The following is a 16214-nucleotide window of genomic DNA, read 5'->3' as shown; positions in this document are numbered from 1 at the left end:
ACTTAACCCTATGTACTGTAGTACCCTATACTTTACCAGTCCTTATAAGGACCTTTGTGGAACAAGTAGGTTGTGACTGATTAGCAAACTGTACGTCAGTCCCTATACCGATGAAGGACTGCTGCAGTATAGGGCAGCGGTCAGCAGTAGTGCACCTCAACCCTATGTATTGTGGACCTATACCAGTCCTTATAGAATAGCAGACTGTACCTCACTCAACCCTATAGCACCCTACACTAGGTTATTACCAGTCCTTATAAAGGACCTTTGTGGAACAAGTAGGTTGTGAATGATTAGCAGACTGCAGCAGAAGGGAAGCAGTCAAGTATAATATTCTTTCTATATTTGGAAGAAAGAATATTATACGTGTACAAGCCTATTACCATACCAGTCCTGAAAAGAACCTTTGTGGAACTAATAGTAACAGCTACTGATTAAACTGACCCTCACTGCCTCACACACTGCTTCCTGCCTGTCCCTATATAAACTGACAAAACAGAGGCTACTGGAACAATAACTGGAATAGCACTTTTGTGGACCTGATAGTAACAGCTAATGACTAAACTGACTGTCCCTACAGCAGCACACACCATCCTGTCCCTTTCTCTAAACTGACTCCCTGCACCACACAGCAACCTCTCCCTATAGTGACAGAAGAAAGAATGTAAAATGGCCGCCGGATCGGGTGTATTTATAAGTTAGGGGGAATGTCCAAGTGTCCATGTACTGTAATGTCTCAATTGGCTGTCCTGTACCCCATGATGGATGTGTCATCATAGGTCAAAGTTCTTTTACACAGTAAACACGGAAGTCTGCCGGGCGAACGGCGGCAATAGTCCGCCGATCGGGCGGATCGCGAACAGCCGAAATTCGCCACGAAACGACCGCCGGGCGAACCGTTCGGTCATCACTATTCGCCAAATTTAGAACATATTTGGTTGTTTGCGAAAAATTCCACGGAATGCCCCATAATGCACTGCAAGATCAATTGGCCAAAGCATGCACTTGACCTACATGCTTAGACCAATCATAGCACGCTCTGCTGTTAGAGCCATGATTGGCCAAAGGCAGGGTGCCTTTGGTCAATCATGGCTCAGGGGGCTAAGTCCACGGCCCACAGTCCTTGCATAGCAGCCGTACATAGTGTAATGAATGAAAGCAGCTAAATTTAATCTGTAAAGGAAAAAATATCATTTAAAACTGCTTGCGGCTGTAATGTATTGACGGGTCCCGGCAATATACATAAAAATCTGTCATGGTTATGCAATAGTTTGTCTGCTTACCTGGCTCCATGTGTTCATCTAGAGACCAGCCGATCCTCACCTGTCTGCTTTTGTAATCCATCCTCTGGCATGGCTCCACCCTAGCTCCTATCAGGGAGCTCTATATTAACCTGTGCACTGCAGGCCAACCCTGCTGATCAACCTTTGTGTGTTAGCTTCCTGTTACCTGCCGTGTGCTCTTCTGTTGTTCCGTTACCGACTTTGGCGTGTCCTTGATTATCCCTGTTTGCCTGTAATCCTGACCTTTTGGCGTGTCCCTGACTATTCCTGTCTGCTTGTGGCCCCGACCTTGGCTTTGTCCCTCACTATACCTATCTTCCTGTTGCCTACTGTGGGTGTGAGCTGGGGGACCCTGGGGGTTGTGACCTGGAGCCAGTTGTAGCCAAGTCCATCCTCACCACTAGAGGCACTGGTGAACACCTGCTGGCTCTTAGACTCCATGCCCCAGGGAATCTTACGCTCTAACCCCAGTGGGATCTGTCTCCCATCTGCAGCAGTCAGCCGTAGGGTCCACAACCTTGCGGTGCACTCCTGATCCCTACGGTGTGCATCTGTCACCTTGCCTCAAGGTGACCTGACAGTTCGATCAGCCATGGACCCGGCCAACGTGCCGCTTCCTACAGTCGATCGGTTGCAGGGCTTAGTTCGCAGACTTGAGTCCCAAGAATCGCATCAGACCCAGGTGATGCGATTCCTTCAAGATCTGGCTTCCCGCTTCGAGCAGCTACAAGCTTCCTTGGGAACCCCGAACATGCAGCCTCAAGTACAGTCAACAGCTGCACCTATCACACCAGTCGCATCCACGCATGCATTATTACTGCCAGCTCCGTCCCGTTTCTCTGGGGACTCCAAGGCTTGCAGGGGGTTCCTTAGCCAGTGCACAATTCATTTTGAACTTCAGCCCCAAAACTTCCTGTCTGATCGGGCAAAAGTAGCATATCTCATATCCCTCCTGTCCGGCGAGGCGCTAGCTTGGGCTGCCCCTCTGTGGGAACTGAATGATCCAGTGGTTTTTAGCCTGTCTGATTTCTTGAAACTTTTTCGGAATATCTTTGAGGAACCGGGTCGTGTCTCCTCAGCGGCTAGCGCTCTTTTACGTCTCCGTAAAGAGTCCCCGTCTGTGGGACAGTATGCTCTTCAGTTGCGTATCCTCACAGCTGAATTGAGCTGGAATAATGAGGCCCTAGTTGCAACCTTTTTACATGGCCTCTCTGATAGAGTGAAGGATGAATTAGCAGGAAGATCCCTTCCTGCTGATCTGGACAGTGTCATCACCTTGTGTAACCAGATCGATATTCGCTTTCAGGAGAGGGCCCTGGAAAAAAGACACCAGCACTCCCCGTTCTTTAGGCAGCCTGAGCCCCCAGTCCCTTCTCTTCGATCCGAGGAGCACCCCCTGCCTACCGAGGAACCTATGCAGTTGGGCTGGACTAAGTTATCCCCCGAAGAACGTGCTAGGCGCAGAACTCTGGGCCTATGTCTCTATTGTGGGGCCAAAGGTAATTTCCATGACACTTGTTCTCTTCGTCCGGAAAAATGCTCAGGGCTAATACATCTGGAAGGTGGAGTATTAGACCCTGAAATATCACCTTCACCTTCTCGTCTTCTCCTTTCTGTGTTGCTTCATGTCAGTGCTTCCTCTCGTTCGGTCTCAGCACATCTGGATTCCGGAGCCGCTGCCAATTTCATGGATTGGAAAACTGCATCCTCCATGAGACTTACCCTTTTGCCCCTTACAACACCATTGGTGGTCTTGGCGATTGATGGCACGGTTCTCCCAGGGGGCCCTATCCGCTTTCAGACTTTTCCTGTTAAGATGTCAGTAGGGACACTCCACCAGGAGTGGATATCCTTCCATGTCTTACCTAAGGCTTCACCTCCTATCATATTAGGTCTTCCTTGGTTACGGCTCCATTCTCCACACGTTGACTGGTCTGCTGGACAGATCCTGGCTTGGGGTTCCTCCCGTTCCTCTTCCTGCCTACTCAAGGGTACCCCAAAGGAGAAACTTCCTGTTACCACCATCCCAGTATCTTCTGCTCTTCCCGCTGTATATAGCAATCTCTGGGATACGTCCTGCAATAGTCAGACTGATGCACTCTCTAGGTCATGTGGTACTCTGGATGAGGGGCCCACCTATGAACCTGAGTCGATCATTCACTCCAGTTCGCATAACCATTTACCTTTGCCTGCCCCTAATCTCTCTTGGACGCACAGCCAGGCTAACTTGTCTGCAAGTTCCACAGTTGCTATGCCCTGTGATGCGATTGAGATGGTCGCTACACCTGACAATACTATTCAGTCGGCCTCTGCACCAGTTATGCCAGTCCAGCCCATGCCCAATGAGCTTCCTGCTTCTTGTTCAGCACCTTCTGTAACCTGGCCTCACCCTACTGCTACTATGTCCGTTCAAACCCGTTTAAGAGGCTCAATCCATCCTTTGGATAGAATACCTCATTCAGCCAGGAGGGGTTTTCAATCTTTTTCTCAGGGTTCTCTGCATTCTGTTTGTGTTGCAGCTATCCAGCTTGACTCTTGTGACATGTCACCTTCTAACCAACCTGACCTCAGGGATCCAATGACCTCTGCCCAGTCTGGTGGTCCTGTTATGGATGCCCAGCTCATCTTTAAGAAGCCTTTAGTCCTCAAGTCCTCTCGTCCTCTCCTTACTTCGGTTCCAGTCTCTGGGGATAATCTAAAATACGAGGTTAGTCAAGTTTTGGATTCCTGGCTCCGTAAAGGCATTCTTCAGTACCTCGTACATTGGAAAGGGTTTGGCTCTGAGGAGAGGTCTTGGATCAATGCATCTGAGGTCTTTGCTCCTAGTCTGTTGAGGAGGTTCCATCTGGAGTTTCCCTTTAAGCCTGGACCCAGGCTGGGGAGGGGGAGGCCTCGTAAGAGGGAAGGTACTGTCATGGTTATGCAATAGTTTGTCTGCTTACCTGGTTCCATGTGTTCATCTAGAGACCAGCCGACCCTCACCTGTCTGCTTTTGTAATCCATCCTCTGGCATGGCTCCACCCTAGCTCCTATCAGGGAGCTCTATATTAACCTGTGCACTGCAGGCCAACCCTGCTGATCAACCCTTGTGTGTTAGCTTCCTGTTACCTGCCGTGTGCTCTTCTGTTGTTCCATTACCAACTTTGGCGTGTCCTTGATTATCCCTGTTTGCCTGTAATCCTGACTTTTTGGCGTGTCCCTGACTATTCCTGTCTGCTTGTGGCCCCGACCTTGGCTTTGTCCCTCACTATCCCTATCCTCCTGTTGCCTACTGTGGGTGTGAGCTGGGGGACCCTGGGGGTTGTGACCTGGAGCCAGTTGCAGCCAAGTCCATCCTCACCACTAGAGGCGCTGGTGAACACCTGCTGGCTCTGTGACTCCACGCCCCAGGGAATCTTACGCTCTAACCCCAGTGGGATCTGTCTCCCGTCTGCAGCAGTCAGCCGTAGGGTCCACAACCTTGCGGTGCACTCCTGATCCCTACGGTGTGCATCTGTCACCTCGCCTCAAGGTGACCTGACAAAATCATTGAAAAAAATGGCATGAGTCCCACCCCCCAGTCCATTTCCAGGCCCTTCAGGTGTGGAAATGGACCCTTAAGGGAATCCCTGCACCAACATTTTTTTTAAATTGGCGTGGGGTCCCCTCAAAATCTATACCAGACCCTTATCCAAGCATGCAACCTGGTGGGCTGCAGGAAAAGGGGGGGCGAGAGAGCACCCCCCTCCTGAACCATACCAGGCCACATGCCCTCAACATGAGGAGGGTGCTTTTGGGTCCCCCCTCCAAAACACCTTGTACCCATGTTAATGGGGACAAGGGCCTCTTCCCCACAACCCTTGCCCAATGGTTCTGGAGGCCTGCGACAGGGGGGCTTATCAGAATCTGAAAGCCCCCCATGTCAATGGGTATTGGGTACATTGTACCCCTACTCATCCACCAAAAGTGTCAAAAAAGTAAAAATGACAGGAGACAGTTTTGGACAATTCCTTTATTCAACAAACAGTGTCCCGCAATGTTCATCCATCTTTTATCACAGCTTCTGATGGTCCCGAAAAATAACAAAAAGAGAAAAACTCCCCCCTCTGACTTCAGCCTTTTCACGATGACAGCTATTATATAGCTGAGGGAGTCTCCACCCGGTAACGTAAATGGGTGATCCCACCCCCTCTGACATCACATGACATCGGATGAGGATGGGTCACCTAGTTAAGTCAATGGGGGGCCCCGCCCTCAGATATATATCAGCTGTCATGTCGAAAAGGCTGCAGTTAGCGGGATGCCTCCCATGGAGGTGGATTTTTTTCAGTTTTTGGGAGGTTTTTACGGCCCGTGGGCGCTGTAATTGAAGATTGATTTACATTGCGGGACACTTCTTATTCTATAGACTGTATAGGACAGTGATGGCGAACCTTGGCACCCCAGAGGTTTTGGAACTACATTTCCCATGATGCTCCACTACACCGCAGAGTGCCAGAGCATCATGGGAAATGTAGTTCCAAAACATCTGGGGTGCCAAGGTTCGCCATCACTGGTATAGGAAGATGTCCTTTAAGTCATTGCCAAAGTTTTGCTGCTGAAGTCAAATGGGTATCCCATAACCTCCCATCTCATCCAAGTTATTAACCCTCAATAAACCACAAAAATAACAAAGTCATGGTTTGTTCTCTATCTCTGAAGTGCCCGGAAATTTGGTGTGCCTGGCTGTGCAGGGTGACAAATCCCCATTCATCTGCAGCTCCTAAATGGGTACTCTACACATGTAATGAAATAAGTTATTTCATATTCTTTCTTAGTGCTGGTGGAGTGAAAATTAGTAACCTTTTTCCACCTAACACCTGCTACTTAGCACATAACACTTGTTACATGGGTAGAAACCCTTTAAATGAGAAAACAAGTGAACTCTTTTAGGAGGGTCTAACATGTTAGGGGCCAAGCAGTCCCTCAAATTTGACATTCTCCTGTATATGATTTCAGGAACGGTGGGTAGACTATCTTTCAAGGTGGGATCCCTAAGGAGAGTCGCCCAGTGTTTCTTTAGGGATTTGTTTTACCTGTCTATATTGTGAGAAGTAAGTTATAAAAGGGCAGATTTTATCACTATTGTCTTTAATAGTTTTATTAGTGGTCAATAAAGACAACCTCTCTATCACCCCTACCTGTTCGATAGACATGTGCAATTTGTTTAGTTCTGAATTCGTTTTTTAACGAGTTTTGACAAATTCATTCATTCCAAAATTTTCCGAAAGTCGAATATTCGAAATTTCGAAAATTTGAATTCGGATGTTTGGAAATTAAAAAATTAGAAATGAGGAAATTTGAATATTTGAAAATTCATAAATTTGAAAATTAAAAAATTTGGAAATTTGAAAATCCAAAAATAATAATGAAAATCTGAAAATTCAAAAGAATGAAAATCTGAAAATTCAAAAACCTGAAATGATAACTAATAATAAATATTAAATTATAAGTATTGGAATTTCCTTTCAAATTTGGCTGTTAGTGAACGTAACGAGTATGAATTTATCTGAAGTTATGAATTATCTGAAATAACAATGCCGTATCTAAACGAATGGAATGTAATGATCTAATAATAATAAATAACAATAATAATAATAATAAAACCTTATTATTATTATTTATTATTAATTTGTTCCATTCCATTTGTTTAGATGTGGCATCTGTTATTTCGGATAATTCGTAACTTCATGATAAATTTGTATTCGTCGTGCCAAATTTGAAAGGAAATTCCAATACCTATAATTTTGTAATTATTTATTATTATTAAGTTATTATTTCAAATTATACTAATTTTCTTTCTTTTTTTCAGATTTTTGGATTTTCACATTTTTTGACTTACCGAATTTCCGAATTTGGAAATTCTAAATTTGAAAATTCTAAATTCAAAAATTCAGACATTTTCAATTTGGAAATTCAAAAATTCTAAAATTCTAAATTTGAAATTTGAATTTTCAAAATTCAAAATTCTAAAATGTGAAAATTCAAAAATTTGTAATTTCGAAAATTCTAAATTTGGAAATTCAGAAATTCTAAATTTGGAAATTCAGAAATTCTAAATTTGGAAATTCAGAAATTCTAAATTTGAAAATTTGGAAATTCTGAAATTCTAAATTTGGAAATTAGAAAATTCTAAATTCAGAAATTAGAAAATTCAAAAATTTTAAATGATGAAATCCAGAAATTTGGAAATGTGAAAATCCACATTTTTTGGATTTCTGGATTTCCAAATTTTCAGGTTTCCGAATTTCAGACAAAAGCAAAAAAAAAGAATAAAATGAAAACAAACACATTTTTTTGTCAGTGCACATGTCTACTGTACAATAGTACAATTTTTCATTATTCTTAGATTGTAAACTCTAAGGAGCAGGGCCCTCTGATTCCTATTTTATTAAAGTGTATTGTATTTGTACCATCTACCCTCAAGTTGTAAAGTGCTACGTAAACTGTTGGCACTATATAAATCCTGTATAATAATAAGAAATAATAATTATACCCTTTTTCCATTCATCTATTTTTCAGGATTCTTGATTGATTTAAATAGTCACCCATCACAGTTCCTCCTCAAACATAGGAACTTTCCGTTGTAAAGTAATTGTGGATGATGACAGCTATCCTTTGGAATAAAACTATTGGTGGGATTGAAACAGGATTTAGTATGTAGTATTTCTCCCTCCACAAACAAAGTTAGGTTGAGAAAATAGCAGTGGGATTAGACTCATGGGTTAAGGATATATTACAACTATTGTTATTCAGAAACTCCAGAACTGCCATTTCATACACTAAAAATATTTTGACCAATCCCCAACTTGGATGGGCCTCCCTGAAATACCCAGACTCAGCCCAGCTGGGGAGGAGTTGTCGGGTGGAAGAGCTGGAGTGAGAGAGTGTGGAGGCTGTCTGGGTCCACAGAGAGCTCCCCAGTCTGGGGGGGGGGGGGGGGTGACCCTGGGCCAAGGCTCGGGTGCATCCAGGAGGAGAGAAGAGATCCTGGCTGGTGAGTGGAACACAGTCGGAAGGACTCGGGAGGCCCGCCTGAGACAACTGGGAGATTGCAGTTTGGGATGGGTGCAGAACCAGAAGAGAGGACTGTGAGAAGGCTGGTGAGGCCTGGAAAGAGCCATCTGGGATTGGTAGCTGAACAGAGGACAGTTAGCACCTGAATTTCTACACAACAGGGACCCAAGGTCCCTGCCCGTGAAAGACAGTTCAGTGAGGACTGGTTAAATTAGTGTGAGGCCTAACTATGCGGTTCTAGCTAGTCTGGAGGAGTAACAGTCTGCAGCAAGGGAAGTGCTGGGGGAGTAACAGTCTGCAGCAAGTGAAGTGCTGGAAGAGTAACGGTATGAAGCAAGCAGGGATGGGCCGAATACGGCCAACAGGCAAAAAGTTCTAGTGAAAATGCTAATCCCATTAAATACTATGGGACACGAGAATAAAAAATCAAAAGAGCTCATTTTAAAGACTTATATGCAAGTTATTGCCATAAAAAGGGAATGGGGATCTGGGTACTGCTCTAGGGGACATGTATCAATGCAAAAAAAAGTTTTTAAAACAACCATTCTTTTCAGCAGCAGTGATTTTAATAATGCTTAAAGTGAGACAATAAAAATGAAATATTCCTTTAAATATCATGCCTGGGGGTCCCCTTAGCCTGCCTGTAAAGTGGTGCACTTGTGTGATGTGTAGAATCGTGCCACAGCCATAATGACATTTCTAAAGGAAAAAATGTCATTCAAACTTAATTGCGGCTGTAATGTATTGCTGGCTCCCGGCAATATAAATTAAAAGCCAAGGAAAAAACAGCATAGGGTCTGGTATGAATTTTAAGGGGAACCCAATGGCAAAATTAAAAAAAAAAATTAGAGTGGGGGTCCCCCAAAATCCATACCAGACCCTTATCCGAGCATGCATCCTGGAGGTCAGGATAGAGGAGGGAACAAGCACCCAACCCCATCCTGACCTTCAGGCTGCATGCTCGGATAAGCCCAGCATGTGCCCGTGATGTACAGCCATCATCAATCACGCCACCCGGACCAGAAGAAAGAAATAAAAATGAAAAAAACTCTGCCTCCATGGGAGGCCTCCCGGCGAATACTTTCTTTTCATTTTGACAGCTCTTATATAGGCAAGGGCGGAGCTACCTGCTGATCTAACTGGATGACCCCAGGGGCGGGTCACTCTGTTACATCACCGGGTTGCCCCACCCTTGCCTATATAACAGCTGTCAAAGCAAAGAGACAGCAGTCGCTGGGAGGCCTCCCATCGAGGTGGAGATTTTAAATTTTTTATCTATTTTTCGGGTCTGTGGGGCTGCGTGATTAAATATGGATGGACATCACGGGACACTTTTTTTTTCTTTTTTAATAAAGGAATTATTAAAAATGGTGTTTTGTGGTTTTTATTTTTTGACACTATTTTGGGGGAATGGGTAGGGGTACAATGTACCCCATACCCATTCACATAAGGGAGGGGACAGGGTCTCGGTGTCCCCTTCCAGATTACGATATGCTCCCCCAGCCGCAGACCCCGACAACCAATGACCAGGGTTATTAGCAAGAGGCTCTCGTCCCCATCAACATGGAGACAAGGTGCTTTGGAGACACCCCAAAGCACCTTACCTATGTTGAGGGCAAGCGGCCTGGTATGGTTTGGGGGTCACTCGCCCCCCCTTTCCTGGCCTGCCAGGCTGCTTGCTCAGATAAGGGTCTGGTGTGACTTTGGGGGGGACCCCACGCCAATTTTATTTTCATTTGGTGTGGAGTTCCCCTTAAAGTCTATGACAGACCCAAAGGTATGGCGTACAGTTCCCCTTAGAATCTATTCCAGACCGAATAAACAGTCCATTAGCTTTGTTTTTACTTTTATTGAAGGGATTGAACTTGGATAGGGCATAGGAAGTATGGGATGCCCAGTGAATTTTAGATCAATTGGTGAATTTTAGAGCAATCAATTGGGACAACTTATATACTCAGGTAAATACAGGCCTGTCAGGGTGCACATGCCAGCAGACAAGTTCGCCCCTCCAGAAGTACTCCAAAGCGCAGAAAAACACTTATTCCCTTTGCTTGTAGGAAAGGGGAATTGGCGCACAGAAGTGAGCATGCGCAAACTGGCACTCAAACAGAAGCCGTTTGACGCTGGCGCCAAAATAGTCTATTTAAACCCAGCCAGTGCCTGGCTCCAGTGCTGCTTTGTCTTCAGTTCCTGTGTACCCTGTTACCTGTGAAACCTGTGTCCTGATCTCTTTGTTAATCCGGCTTGTCTTGACCATCCCTTGAACTTCACCTGCATTGACCTTGGCTTGTCCTGTGACCCTTCTTCTGCCTTCTCCATTGGCTCCTGTTTGTACTCATCTGGTTCCAGACCTGGCTTGCCTCCTGACTATGTTCCTGCCTGCACCCTGCATCTGACTGTCTTGTTATGTATGACCCAGCCTGCCTGACCTTGCTATCTGTTGCTGTCACCTGCACCAGCTGCCTACCTGCCAAGACCTTGCGGTATCTTTTCCAGCCATCCAGGACATCTGCCTTGCTGCCTACCTTCAATAAGGAAACATGAAACACATTAGAGATGTGCATACTAGGAGGAAGGTCCAACGCATGAGCTACTGGGTTAATCCTGCGAAGGATACGGAATGGCCCAATAAAGCGAGGTACAAACTTCAGTGAGGGAACACAAAGCCGGAGACCCTGTCCCCAACCTGGTAGGAAGGCGCAGGCAGGCATCTGCGGTCAGCATGGAGTCTGTACCAATCATTAGCATGACGCAAAGCCTCCTGGACTTGTACCCAAGTGGAACGAAGACCACAGAGATGCTCCTCTAATGCAGGAATACTCTGCGGAACAAACAAGTCAGGCAACATGGAAGGTTGGAAACCATAATTCACCATAAATGGAGACAATCGGGAGGCAGAATTCAAGGCACTGTTGTGAGCAAACACTGCCCAAGGTAATAGGTCAGACCAGTTGTTATGATGGTCAGAAATATAGCAACGTAGGAATTGCTCCAAGGACTGATTGGCTCATTCTGCGGCCCCATTCTTCTGCGGGTAATACGCAGAAGAGAACGCAAGCTGGATTCCCAACTGTGCACAAAAGGCTCGCCAGAACCGGGAGACAAACTGACTGTCCCTATCCGAGACAATCACCTTGGGTAGCCCATGTAAGCGAAAGATCTCCCAAGCAAAAATGGAAGCCAGTTCCTTAGAGGTGGGCAACTTCTTAAGTGGAATACAATGACACATCTTTGAGAACCGGTCAACCACCATAAGGATAACAGTGTTGCCTTGGGAGTTGCGCAATTCCACAATGAAATCCATAGACAGGTGAGTCCAGGGCCTCTCTCCATTGGGTATGGGTTGTAGGAGGCCCACTGGAAGGTGTCGTGGAGTCTTACTCTGAGCACACACGGGACAGGCAGCTACGAAGGCAGTAACATCAGCCCCGTAGACTAGGCCACCAGAATTGTTGGGAGATGGCCCAAATGAGTTGATTCTTCCCAGGATGGCCAGCTGCCTTGGGAGAATGGTAAGTCTGGAGCACTGCAGTACGGAGACTCTCTGGGACAAAGCAGCGGTCACAAGGTTTATCAGGAGGAGCATGGACCTGAGCACCAAGAATTTTGTCACCCAAAGGAGAAGTAAGACTGGTGCGAAGCGTAGCCAAGATACGATCAGGAGGAATCATAGGAACCGGAACCGACTCCGACTTGGAAGTGGAGGAAAATTGTCGTGACAAGGCATCAGCCCTTACATTCTTAGTACCGGGTAAGAATAAGACAATGCAATTAAAGCTTGATAAGAAAAGAGCCATCGCGCCATTCTGGGAGAGAGTCGCTTAGCCTCAGACAAGAATGTAAGATTCTTATGGTCAGTAAGAATAAGAACGGGCACAGTGGTACCTTCAAGGAGATGTCTCCATTCTTTCAGGGCTAAAATGATCGCCAACAGCTCTCTGTCACCAATCTCATAATTGCCCTCAGCAGGTGACAATTTCTTGGAAAAGTAGCCACACGGATGCATAGCACTCTCAGAGTTAGGACGTTGAGACAGAAGGGCGCCAACTCCCGTCTCAGAAGCATCAGCTTCTAGGATAAAAGGCAACATAGGATCAGGATGTGCCAACACAGGGGCAGAAACAAAGGCAGCCTTGAGAGTCTCAAAGGCCTTAATGGACTCCGGAGACCAACTCTGTGGGTTACCATCCTTTCTGGTCATATCAGTCAGAGTCTTGACCAGAGACGAGAAGTTACAAATAAACTTCTGATAGTAGTTGGCAAAGCCCAGGAAACGCTGCAGAGGACGTAAACCCACGGGTCGAGGCCACTGTAGGACTGCTGACAGTTTCTCTGGGTCCATCGAAAAACCAGCACAGGAATGTAACTTGTTCACGATGGAACTCGCACTTCTCCAGTTTACAATAGAGATTGTTCCCTCTTAGTTTCTGAAGTACATGACAGACATCTGTGTGGTGGCTCTCCTGGGACTTGGAAAATATGAGGCTATCATCGAGATAAACCACCACACACAATTGCAACAAATCTCGGAGGACATCGTTAATAAATTCCTGGAGAACTGGGTGTTACAAAGGCCAAAAGGCATTACCAGGTATTCATAATGGCCTGTTTTGGTATTAAACGCAGTTTTACACTCGTCGCCCTCCTTAATGTGCATGAGATTGTATGCCCCTCTCAGGTCAAGCTTTGTGAAAATCGTTGCTCCCTTGAGGTGGTCAAATAACTCCGTAATCAATGTAATCGTGTAGGCATTCTTAATCGTGACACGATTGAGACCCCTATAAACTATACAAGGTCTCAGTTCACCGCTCTTCTTTTTCACAAAGAAGAAGCCAGCACCAGCAGGAGACAAGGACTTGCGGATGAAACCTTGAGAAAGTGCGTCAGCAACATACTCCTCCATGGCCTTATCCTCCAAGACCGACAAAGGGTAAACCCGGCCACGAGGAGGTATGGCATCAGGTTGAAGGTCAATTGTGCAATCATAAGGCCGGTGTGGAGGCAAACTACCAGCTTGACCTTTATCAAAGACATCGCCAAAATCACGGTACTCCTCCGGCAAGGAGGGGAGTGAAGCGGTGCACAGGACCTTGGATACGTTCAGGAAGCATGTCTCACTGCATTGTGGTGACCAGGAGAGAACCTCAGCATGGAGCCAATCAAAGGAGGGGTTGTGCCTCTGTAACCAAGGATAACCAATAACCAGCAGAAATCTGGGTGAGGAAATAACTTGGAATTGGATTATCTCATGGTGAAGAGCCCCTACGGCCATGGACAATGGCAGCTGCAGCGGAATCGAGGGCTGCGAAGCAAATGCAGCATCAATGAAGAGGCCTGCAGCCCCAGAGTCGATTAGAGCCTGTATCTCGATGGATGACTCAGCCCAAGAAAGGGTGACCAAAACCAGATGAAAACAACGCCACCTAAGGTCTGTCCATGACAGGACCTCAAGGTTCGGGCGTTCCCTGGACGAGTAGGACAAGACTTCAAAAAGTGACCTGCCTGGCCACAATAAAGGCACAATCTCTCCCTCCTCCTAAAGGCTCTCTCATCCGCAGAGAGATGCGTGAAGCCCAGGTGCATGGGTTCATCTTCACTGACCAACTCTGTACCAGGAGGCATGGGAGGTGAGGGAGGCATGGGTGGGACTACAAAGCTCGAAAGGCAAACGTACAGGAGGCTTCCACAAGCGCTCCTTAAGAGAAAGTTTCTCTCTGAGTCTGGAGTCAATGAGTATGGCAAACGAGATATCTCGGGCTGCTATCTCATACTTGATGGAATCCGAGAGACCATGAGAAAAATCAGCCACAAGGGCCTCATTGTTCCAAGCAACCTCTGCTGCCAGAGTATGGAATTCAATGGCGTAGTCAGCAACAGTTCTCGTACTCTGTTTGATGGACATGAGGCACTTGGCAGCAGAAGCGGAGCATGTGGGAACGTAAAAACCCTTTTAAAGGAGGCCACAAACTGAGGGTAACTCAAGACAACAGGTTTTTGCGTCTCCCATAGAGGGTTAGCCCAGGTCAAGGCTCTCTCAGAAAGCAAAGATATCACGAAACCTACTTTGCTTCTGTCCGTGGGAAATGCCTGGGGCAGCATTTCGAAGTATATCTCAACCTGATTGAGAAACCCTCTGTATTGAACTGGATCACCCCCAAATCGCTGGGGAAGCGGAGCAGAACCAGATATACCTCTTATATAGGTAATACTCGAGGCAGGTGCCTGCACAGAGACTGGCGCAGCAGCAGGGACGACCTGCAACTCAGCTTGTACCGGAGCAGCCACCATGGGGGATTTCAGGTGAGCCGTGCGATTCAGGAGCGTTTGTAATGCCAAGGCAAACTGATCAACGCGTGATTTTGCTCATCCAATCTGGAAAAAATATTACCAACAAGTGGATTGACTGTATCTTCTGAATTCATGGCCTTCGCATACTGTCAGAAACCATGAAACAGACTGAGACAGAAGTACAATCAAATCACAATAAAAATAAAAAGGTAAATAGAAAAAAAGTGTAGTCAAGCATAGCCAGAGTCCTGTAGCCAGATCGGGTAGTCAGCCAGTCCAAAGTTCATTAACCAGATCGGGTAATCAGCCAGGCCAGAAGTCAGGGATCCAAGGAGAGCAACCACAAGCAGGATAAGAAGCCAGGTGGGATGTCAGCAAGCCAGTCTTGAAACAAACAGCAGGAGATGGTTCCTTGTGATGTGACCAATGTGAAGGCAAATGAAAAAGTGAGCAGGAAGGCTTTAAATAGGCAGGTCAGACGAGCATCATCGGGAATAGCTGGTAACTGTGGAAAGAGAAGACAGCTGAGCGGCCAGCCCAGAGGAGGAAGGGCTAAGCCAGCCCTGACACCCACGTCAGTCTCCGTCTCATCTGCATCTGTAGAACTTCCTCCTGCACCAACTGTAGTAATGCTGCCATCTGAACCCCGGGTACTGACTCCAGAAAAGTTCTCAGGCAATCACAGCAAGTTTAGTACTTTTCATAATGTTTGTAAACTGTACTTTTCATTACAGCCCCAGACCTTTTCTCTTGAAGCTACTAATGTGGGGTATGTCATTTCCCTTCTACAAGGTGAGCCTCAGTCCTGGGCCCACCGTTTGCTGGAGCAGAATAACCTGTCTGTGAAGTCTAACTTCATTCCTCAAGACCATGGCTGAAGTGTATGAGGATCCCCTGCAAACTGCCACAGCCAAGGTGGCCCTACATGCGCTCCAGCAAGGCCCCAGAGCCGCTGAGGACTATGTGACAGACTTTAGACGCTGGAGCGCAGATGTCAAATGGAATGATGCCGCTCTCTGTTACCAATTCCGGTTAGGTTTATCTGAACCTCTAAAAGACAAGATAGCCCGCGTGGGAGTACCTGGTTCCTTGGAAGCATAGATAACTCTGGCGATCCAGATTGACAGAGGTTTAAGAGAACGCAGGGCTGAAAAGTCGGTCAGGCGGATGTTCCCACAGGCTCCCAACTCACCAAATCCAGTACAACTTGGCACGCCTAAGCCCTTTCTTTCTCCAGACGAATGGCAGTATAGCCAAAAGAACTACCTGTGTCTGTACTGTGGAAGGAGTGGCCATTATGTCAGGTCCTGTCCAACCAAGATCCGCAGATGACTGATCTTCTCTTCTGTAAACCAGTCCTCTCTGCCTCACAAGTCTTCTCATCTGGCTATTCAGATCTTACTACAGCTGCCGGATGGGGTCATCCAAGCACCTGCTATTGTTGATTCTGGAGCTTACAGCTGTTTTATTGACTGACTTTTGCCCTACAACATAAGATCCCACTACAGCCAAGATCTAATGGACTTTCGGTTCACCTGGCAGATGGGTCACGCAATAAATCTGGTCCTGTTACTCAAGAGACTGTTCCATTACCGGCCACCATATCTG

This window comes from Lithobates pipiens, unplaced genomic scaffold (genome assembly GCF_037356315.1).
Source record: "Lithobates pipiens isolate NorthernLeopardFrog02 unplaced genomic scaffold, aLitPip1_a1.2 Scaffold_19, whole genome shotgun sequence".
Classification (NCBI taxonomy): Eukaryota; Metazoa; Chordata; class Amphibia; order Anura; family Ranidae; genus Lithobates; species Lithobates pipiens.
The sequence above is the reverse complement of the archived record's forward strand: the minus strand, read 5'-3'. Positions refer to the sequence as shown.